Here is a 10,367-nt window from a genome sequence, read left to right on the forward strand (position 1 = left end):
TTATGCACCAGCAGCATCAGTTTTAGATGCTGCTGGTGTGCACATGGCTGAAACTGTAACAAAGTGTGTGCAGAAAACTTGTCCAGCTGGCTTTGAGGCTCAGACTATGAGATGATAGAGTCAGATAGGTCAGGCTATATACTGTGTCCTGCCGTGGGGCGTACTTTCACAGCTCCCTCTTATATGGCCATTGTGATAGTCATCATCTGTGCCTCCTAGACCAAAAGAGACCAGGACAGAAGGGGGATACTCCATACTTGGCTGCTGTTGGTTATATAGGCCATTATGTTTGCCAGTGTAAGTGAATAAAGCTTCAGGCACAACTGACCTTATTGGATTTTTATGTTCGTCTTGTGGGACTAGACATTTATTAGTCTATACTTTAAATGGGTTAGTGTGTATTCACATCTCCAAACCTGAACACGTTAAAGTATGCCGCCTTTTTTTTTTTTTTTTTTTTTTTTTTTCGTCAAAACTGTGACTGTGTTGTATTGTGCATGTCTTTGACTTGTGTTGGCTTTTTCAAATACTCCTTGATAGTAGAATAGTAGACACAGAGGCTGCAGTGACATGAATGGTGCTATTGTTTTCAACACAGCAGCCTCTTTATTTTGAAAATTTGCCAGGAATCGGAAGAGTGGGATTCGTGTGAGACTGCTGCTCACACTCCGGTCAAAGCCACCTGTCTTTTTGGTTTTATCAGTGGTTCAATGTCCACATTTTGATAACGTGGGCTTGTTAAATGTCATATGTGTAAAAACGGTATTCTCTCATGTCGGCTGCTTGCTTATGCTCATTGTGCTATCATGCAGATGGTTCTCTCTTGTGTTAATTTTCTCTGTCTCCGTAATGTAAGACACCACAGATATGTTTACAAAAAACAGATAACGGTGCAGAGACATTCTCTGGACATCCCGGAGGATGGAGTCAAAAAGATGTCAGCGCTGGTGTCTGGCAGACATGGCTCCCGTCTTGCCCTGTAACCCCTCAGCAGACCATGAATCTCTCTGTATGGCCAAGTCTGTCTTTCATTCCAAGGGCAGGGCACACTGATATGATGTCCCTGCTTTACAATACTCGCCTGTTTCGCTCTCTCTGGTCCTCTTCCTCACACCCAAAGGAAATGGCTCCATTGTCCTTGGGAGAGGAAGTGGCTTGTAGTAGACCACTAGTTCAGTAGATTGATGGAGGCTGTGGTAAAATATTAATCATCACCTACAAATGGAAGACATGCAGGGCTGCAGTATTAGCTGCCCATTGAGGAATATGTAGAAGTCAGTGACTGTAAAGCTGAAGCTGAACACCTGTACCAGGAGAGAGATAGTCTTTACTTTGAGTATTAAAACACGTTTTGTGGCTGTGGCAACGCACTGTGGGTTCAACACTCAAGTAAGGCTGGAAGTGAAGCAAGATGATAAAATTGAATGAATGGTTTTAATGTTTTTTGTTAGTCCAGATTCAGACCAAGAAAAGGGGATTTACCAAAGCTAAGCAGACTGAGCCTAATGTCTCGTTTTTTAACCCTGAAAACATACTTTCTATTCCTGGAGCTTCGATCAGACCGAGCATAATAAAGAGGCATATAAGCTTTGGGGTAGATGGGGTAACGTAGTACGCTGTTGTCTACAGTTAGAAAGCGTTCTTTTTAGGAGATATCTGCAAATGTTCAGAAGGACTTTCCGAACAAGATGTCAGCAATAAAATCTTCCGTCGCTTTCAGAATTTTACCACTAGAGGTAGACAGAGACCCAGACAGTCAAGTTCCACTTAACAGACCCAAAGGCATCTGTTTTAGGAAGATCAGGTGTGTGCATGTGTGTGTATTTGTTTGACAGAGCGTATATTTATGCATGGTCTCAGTCAGGTCTGGTGGATGGCTCTCAGGGTCAAAATAGACCAGCATTTGCTGGAGTCACACATGGGCACCCTTATTAGTTTGTGAGGATCCAGATAAAGTAAGAGAGGTAACTAAAAATAACTACAGATGTTCTTTTGGTGGCATATGTAACAACCACACAGGTGCCAAGCTTGAAGAGGTCTGGTTATATGGCTATGTATAATCAACATCTGTGAGACACATTGCATCTACAAACATTTTTGCCATTTTTTATGCATTAATAAACAGCTACCTCTGAGTAGAATCTGAGTTTTAGACAGGATAGTTTGTCAGCTGTTTCACACAGACTGCAGGCTCAGTCTGAATGATCACTGTCAGATAGGTTGACCATAAATATCCTCCGGGTGTGATGTGATTTCTCGGGCTTAAAATACTTTACATGTGACCAGTTGCTAGTAAAGAATCTTCAGTTTCAACATGAGGGTCTACTACCCTCCCCTATATTATTACAGAAGAATGTCGTTTAAGACAAGTTGTGGGGTCGTTTCATTGAAGTTTGAGTCGAAACCTGAACACTAAAATAATAATAATAATTAATAACAATAATAATAAAATAGCGTAGGCTACAGTACTCGGTGTCACAAGTTTCCCCTTTTCTAATGTAAAAAAGAAGAAAAGGTCCGTCATGAATGGGTGAGTGGTAGAAAAGGTGCCCTCTCTTGCAGAACTACATGTCCCATGATGCCCCGCTCCGAAGATGACCAAAGGGCAGCACGGCGGACCGGCAGTTGTGACAGCTGAGTCTCAAGTTTGCGGCGGAAGAGTTCAGCGACTGCGACCTTGAACAGAAAGCGCTGAAACAAACATGTAAGCCGAACTCCTTCCGATTTGTTTTCACTTCCCGGGCTCACCTGGTTGGTTGTTGGTCAGTGGTGTTTCTGTCGTGTTTGCTTGTTGAGCCCAGGGAGGTAAGTTTTCCCAGCTTTGGAGGGCGGGCACCGGCTCCTCCTGCCCTCCAAAGCTGTGGGGGGGGGGGGCGAAATGTCGATGGCACATTTTAACGTCCTTCAAAAACACACAACTCTTTGACCAACACTCTGAAAGGAACCACAACTTCTGGGGACTCTTCTGAGCGGAGTAGCCGGCAAAGAAACAACATCTTACTTTGTTGTCCTTTTGGTGGTTTTGTTCATTGACAATATGAGTTTTAGTCATGTGTTTTTTTTTGACACAATGTCCACATGTGTAGCCACAAAACGTGCATTTTCATCTCAGTCAATACACCTGTGACTCAGTGGTTGAGGTTCCTGTTGATCCTTCAGTCTTAACAACAACTTGTTTATATAGCTTTGTTTCTACAGAGGAGCCAGAGTCACTGACACAAGGTGCAGCCTCTGGACACACAACCTGGGGAGGAATGAATGGGACCTTTGTGTGCAATCGGCACATTATTCACTGCATGTTGAACACGGTTGATTCGGAGGCTGAGTGGAAACCACTGCTCACTAAACACTGACTAAAAATCAAGGCTATTAATAGAATATTGTATGAAATAAGATCAGCATTGAAACTCTTGTACAGGGAAATTCTTTTTTTTTGATATAAAAAAAATGAAAAACGTGTTCAAACTTTTCTTTATAATAATACTGAAATAATAATTTTGCTGCCGGCACAAAAACACTGGTTATGATACGACAAATGAAAAAACAAAAAAAGTAGAAGATAAACACTGGTCACTTGTCCCAATCTCCCTTTTATTTCTTAATTTGAAATTCATTTGAGTCAGTGTATAAGATGCAATTCAGATAATTACTTTTGATTTCTGAATTTTCAATTTGCCATTTCCTCCGAATACTATTGACGATTATAATAACTGAAACAGTTCAAACAGTCATTGTGTAAATAACAGCCGGATTAAATTCACAAAATTTGTTACATAAACTAACTGCAATGTTTTCTTAGTTTTAACTGAATGTCTGTTGTTTGTGAAGGAGTTTGGGAAAACAGGGACTGCTTCTATAAAGGACAGATTGAGCTCAGAGCATTCATACATTTTGGTTGGCATGTTGTGTGATGTCATTCAATACTTTCACAGTTTGTCGTGATATCATAGCTGTATAATTTTTTAATGTTGGTTATCAAAGGAGGTGGCAGTCTTTCTTTTAGAACAAATTGAAGGTCTGTAAGAGACTATAATGAGTTCAATCCATAAGTGAAGTTAAAGTTAGAGTGTAAACATACAAACCAGAAACAAATAAAACCGTCTATTTCTTTTGAATATTAATGCTAATTGCGTGAAAATTGTCTGATTCCCCTACATGTCTGTCTACAGTCTGATGGCATTAACAGCATTGCCGCCTTTTTTATTTTTGTCGTCTTGTGCTTCTGGTATTTTTATTTGTTTTTACTCTTACTGTGACTTGGGCATTTCTTTTTTGTTTTGTCGCTAGCATTAAGTTAAGCCAGATTTAATTAACAGTAGTGGCCTCTATGAGCTGTTCTGTACACATTACAGCTTTTGTCTACAAATAAACCTGTGTTTTCATTCTCCGCCAAGATGTAGTTAAAGCTTGTCATCATGATACTGTGAATGGCTTGTCAGGGCAAACAAGAATCATTCAGGTTCGAACACCGATAAACAGCCGAGGTAATCTTTTACTTGCACTGAAACGAAGGACACATCTGTAAAGAGTGTAAAGTAATTTACAAAATTAATTTGTAATAGAAATAAAAAGAATCACGTGATACTTTAAGTTGGTTCATTAAACTTAGCTTGTAATGAATCACTAATGGCAGTCTGTAAATCAATGACCAGCAGTGCAGGAAAACAGACTCAGCACTGATGCTGTGATAAAGACTGAACTATAGCTGTAAATGTGATTTGGCTGGGAAGTACAAACCTGGAGCTTTATAGTGACGGATGCAAATAACTGTTGATCAGGAAGTGGGAAGTCCTGAGCTGCTGCTGTACAGCAACAACCTGGACTACTGCTGACTCACAGATCACTGTGCTCATTGTGTCCGCAACACACCATGATACCCCAGCACGCCTTTTCTATGTTTGTCCCTCCTCCTCATCTCTGCTTCCTACTTCAGTCCCACCTCCACCCCTCTTCACTGTTGCTCTCTCCCTCTGTCTTCCTGACAGGACACACTCAGGACAGGAGCTTTCCGGTAAAAGCAGCATGAGCAGTAAAAATGAATTAATTTGATGAGGATATACTATAAGAAGAAAGCAACTCACCTCGGCAGATCCTCAAATGCTAAGATAACAACTGCAGCAGCAGGGTAAGTCTATTTCAGTTTTTTTTTTTTTTTTTTTTTTTTTTTTTTAAATCTCTTTCAAAGCCTGTGGGCTAATCCAGTGTTATTAGCATTTTTAGTACGCTCTGCCTATTGGTTGTGTTCATTAATCTTGAGCCAGCACAAAAGCTGATTCCTGATGTTTTTCTAGGCTCTTATTACCTGTCTTTTCAACAAAGTTGAACTAAATGAAAGGATGTTTTGTGTACCATTTTTATGTTGTGTGCAGAGAAAATGGATTTGTGTGGTTTATCACTATAATTCTGTTGTGTTTTTACTATTATTTGAATCAATCGTGGCCATTTGTAAATTTAGCTTAAAGCTTATCCCTGTAACTTTGAATAACAGCTGATTTTATGTCCTGAGGCCATTTCATTTTCAGTTCTGACTATTGCAAATTTTGCGTTGTGTTACTGAAGCATGACTGAGTGAGACTACCTAGAATGCAATTATTTATGTAATAGTAATCATAATAAATGACATTCATAGCTTTCATGGTTGATTATGCTTGCTGAAAAGTTTCTTTTAGCATTCTGCTTGTTTATCTTAATCGTTCGTTGTGAGGTTTTTAGCCTAAGCGTACAGAAACAGATTAGTTTTACTTAAACAGGGTAAATAATGATTTTCCGGTTCAGTAAAATATCCGTAAATAAGATTGTTGTGTGTGGTTTGAGTTCCCTTAGCTAGTTTCTTCCAGACTGCTGTTCCACATTTGCTGCTTGAACTCAAAGGCCAGACAGAGTCAATATTGCTGAAACCTGAAAGGTGTAAATTTGTAAAGGCATTAATTTAATTGAGTTGGATTCAAAATGAACCTTAGAACACTTCAGCTTTTACCGTATTCACAGTACATTGTTCATTTTTAAAGCTAACCCCACCCATGCTGCCTAACTGAAGACACAAAAGAGCTTTTGATTTTGATGTGAATGCATGGTCTTGAATAATTATTTCAACCTTGCCACTGTATCTCTCTGTAGCATTTGTGCTTTAAAGGTCATACTAGTAACTCAACGTCCTGCCTGTCTGTACACTTGCCTCATATTTAACTCTGTTGTTATTGCTGCACAACTTTCAAAGAGCTACCTGGTGCTGTTACACGTTTTGAGTTTTTGTGTGTCCCTTATAAGTTTCTGGGTCAGATTTAAGTGACTGCAGGTTGCGTGAACAGAGCAGATTGCCCTTTAGTGAGTGAGTGACTGGTATTTGGCTTTTTTGGGACAACTTTCCTTTCATGTGGAGCTGCTGCCCAGATATAGCTCTCCCAGTTGTCAGGGTGACATTAAGGTCCTCTGCACAACGGCCTGTTGTTTCAATACCCCCCCCCTCCACCCTTTTCATCTAATTTATACCTGTGCTGTCTCCCTGAAAAGCTTTAATTCCCATTTGTCCCACTCACACTTATCTTGATGCTAAACTGTTTCCTACCACTATTGCTGCTTTTCATGTTTTAATTTGTGCCTCATTTTATTTTTATTCTAATGTTTTGTGCGAACTATCACTAACTGATTAACATACAAACATTTCATTATTTGAAATAATCACTTCACTTTCTTCACTTCTTTCCAGTCATTTTTGGCATCTTCATAAGTCCCTTTTCTCTATTCGCTGCTCTCATGTGTCGAACTTAAATATTGGTTCTATATCTGACATAACAGTGTGCCTTTTTTCATTATGAGGGCTTTGTGATTGCTGACCTGTACGTGATGTTACTATTCATAATATAGGAGAACACAGAAAGATTTGAAGATTTGAAGGAAGTCGTAGAGATGATCACTCCCAGTTCTCACCTGTTCTTCTGTTTTTATCACAAAATGTCAAATAAACCTGTCCTTTTTATGACGAAGTAGGTATGGTTTGTTAGTTATTGAGCAAACTATTCTTCTATTTCCATGACATCTAACCATGTCTGCAGTTTGGTGGTTCAGAACAAGCGTCATTTCCAGCAATTAGAACATTATGTCATTGGTGGGATTTTAACTGTCATGATGATTATAACTGACATGACACTGATGCTGTAGTTAAATTTAAAAATTGAAGTAATTCCTTAAAAAAACCAATGTTGTTAATTCAGTTTGTTTTGCTTTATTTAATTTTATTTAGTTTATGTGACTGACAGAAAGGTAACATCATTCATCTAATGTCGTATCACAGTTAAATTGGTCCATGATTGGTCCATGATTACATTTTTATGGGTGTGTCTGTTTAAGCAGGTTCCATGTATTATGAATAGTTTGTTGACATAATAGTGTGCTCAGACTGTGACCTTATGTGACCTGCTTATCTCTGGTAAAAAAAGATCATAGATGTGCTGCTAGGTCATCTTATCCCAACATCACACCAATGTTTGGTTACGACAGATGATTTGGATGATAACATTTTGGTGATTTTCTGTTAACTTTGTAATATTGGACGGTCACATGGTCACCATATATCATTGAGGTATATGCCAGAACTAGCAGAGCCTCTTGGCCAGGTCTATAAAACTCCAGTGACATTTACTCACTGAAAAGCCTTTGTGAGTATTATTCTCTAGACCCCTGAAGGCCATGTGGTGTGGTTCATGCTTGAAAGAGGATCCTTTTAAATCAGACATGTTAGTTAAAAGTGAATAGTAAAAAGAAAAAGCACAGAAAGGGTGTGCTGGGTGCAAAATGATTAAGCTTAATGTTTAAATATTTTAGCTTATTGCTCAAGCACTTATCCGTGGGTGACTTGACAGTTCCTCAGCACTATCAAACTTCCTGCATTGAGCTGCTTGGTCTTTAAACGTGTGGGCACTGCTTAGTTTACCTTGACTGAGTTGCTGCCTAATTTGTGGAGGATAGCGCGAGTGTCATAACAAGATTGATGTTTGGACATCAACAGCAATGAACAGTGAAGCGACAGTCAATAATGACAACCATGATGGTTAAATGTCAGAGAATTTCACATCATTTTACCAAAAAAGTCAGACTTTTAGTGGAAGGAAAATACCACTAAGGTTTTGTTGAACGTGAATGTTTGGCTATACACAATATATACTGGCATACAGCATTTAATTATGTTGTACAGTGTGTACTGTACAGCATCATTAAAAGTGTGAAGAAATCTGTTTTCCTCATTTGCTCCTGTATTGCTAATGTATTATTTAGGCAAAATTGGTGAATAATCCTTAACAAAAAAAATATTTATCAAGAATTGAAAGGGAAATATGGTTGTCATTAAAATGATCTACATTTCAATTCATTTTCATTTTCTGGACTGATTACTTCTGGAAAAGTAAAGTCTGAAAACCTTTTTAGAGAACTATGCAATATATGTTGGATTTCTTCAAATGTGGCACAAATATTCACTTGGGCTGAAGGAGAAATTGATTTAAAATTTGGTGTTCAAAGGTGACTTTGAGCTCACAAAACATATATATGACCATAACACATGAATTCATATGTAAAGAATATTCATATATCCCAATGATGTAATACAAATGTCTTACAAGGGTAAAATAAGCATACAATGACATTATCCATCCAAATGTCCAAAGTTAACATCACTGTGACATCAAGTTCTGCAAAGATACTTGAGCTCTTTACTTAAAGCTCTAATGTAGTGTAGGGGAAACTTTGACCATATTAATTTCAGTTAATTTGTCAGCCTGGTTAAATGTGACTAATTCAACCAGCTTCTAACAGACTCAGTATAAAGTATTTACAATTAGTACCCCGCCACCCCCTTCTCCTAGATACCCATGTCTCAAATGCGGTCCTCTTTCAACCCTTTCAGTGCAGGCGCCCCCCCCCCCCCCCCCCCTGCTGTGCCTCTTTCACCGTTGTGTGCCTCTGCTCACGTACACACCCTCCTGGAAGGGCATTGTTTGCACAGAGTGCCAACGCAGATCTTTTCAACCTCCCTTTCCCTCTGAGTTCAGCCCAGGTCCAGTCCAGACTTCAAGGTCAGAGGGAGAATCAGCCTTTCTTTTTTTGTTACATTAATGTCACATTGACTTTAGTAGCATTATACTTTCAGAAATAATTTTAAGTGAGGGGGAGGGTTGTTTATTTATTTTACGCAACATGTTTTGTTGTGTTGTTTTTGTGCAGAAAATTGTGGGCTTATCATGTCTGCAACTCAATTATGATCTGAACACTCAGCTGACAGTGGGCCATTTTTCCTTTTTCCTGGCATCCTGCCTACCATAGTAAAAAAAAAACAAAAAACAAAACACAATGCAAATAAGTGGGAGATGGCTAATGAAATGTTCCTTATTGTCACTGCTAAATGGCTGCAAAGTCTCGCTTGGCTGGATGCTTTACTAGCCCACTGTGTGTTTCACTGTTAATTGGAGATGTGTTAATTTGATGATGTTGGACATGCCTGTTTTTCTTTCCGTCATTAAAAGGTTTTGTTTTGAGGTTGATGATATACATAAAGTTTTGATGTTAAGTGTGTCAGAGAGAACCTTTATTCTGTCCTCGCACAGCCTGAAGTGGATGAATATCAAAGCTGAGGTCTGTTTGTGTGTGTGTGTGTGTGTGTGTTGGGGGTGAAACTGCTGACTGTTGGATCTATTGGAGTGAGGAGATTTATAGGAAAATATTGGCTGCAAACCAGAGCACTCAGCTGATTGGATGGATTAAACTGGGGGGGGGGGGGCAGAGATGATGGGGAAAAGGGCCTTCGGTGGTGGTTGAAGTGACATTGATACTGGTGCTAGGAGGTTCACTCGTGGGTAATCAGCCGGGCATGTTACCATGTGTGCACAGCTGCAGACTTCAGCGGTGTGCATGTCATGTGCTGCACTTATCATTTGTTGCTGTTTTAATTGGGCCTAACCCTCTGCCCTCTGGCCCTTTATGGACTACTATGATTGGGTCAAAGTGTCAACTGTCCTTTTGCACCCAGCCTCAGTAATCATAAAGCTACACCATGTGTATCTTAACATAAAATTACCCCTCTCTGTATTTGTCATTGGGGTGGGGGTCGGGTGGGGGGGGTCTGCAGTTACTGAATGGCACATGAAGCTTTCACGGTTTTCAGTGTAATACATATTACATGAAGTGCTTCATGCTGTGTGTGTCTATGGGAGCATTACAGTTACGCCGGGGAACCTGATCTCTGCAAAGCTTCAGGCTGTTGTAACTTTATCGTGTGACCCTGAAAAACAGACAGGAGGCCAGACCCTGCTTTGTTTTTAATGAAAGACTCTTTGATCAAATGAAAGGCTTGATGTTGTGAGAAGTAGATGTATTGG

Source organism: Echeneis naucrates, chromosome 1 (assembly GCF_900963305.1).
Source record: "Echeneis naucrates chromosome 1, fEcheNa1.1, whole genome shotgun sequence".
Lineage (NCBI taxonomy): Eukaryota > Metazoa > Chordata > Actinopteri > Carangiformes > Echeneidae > Echeneis > Echeneis naucrates.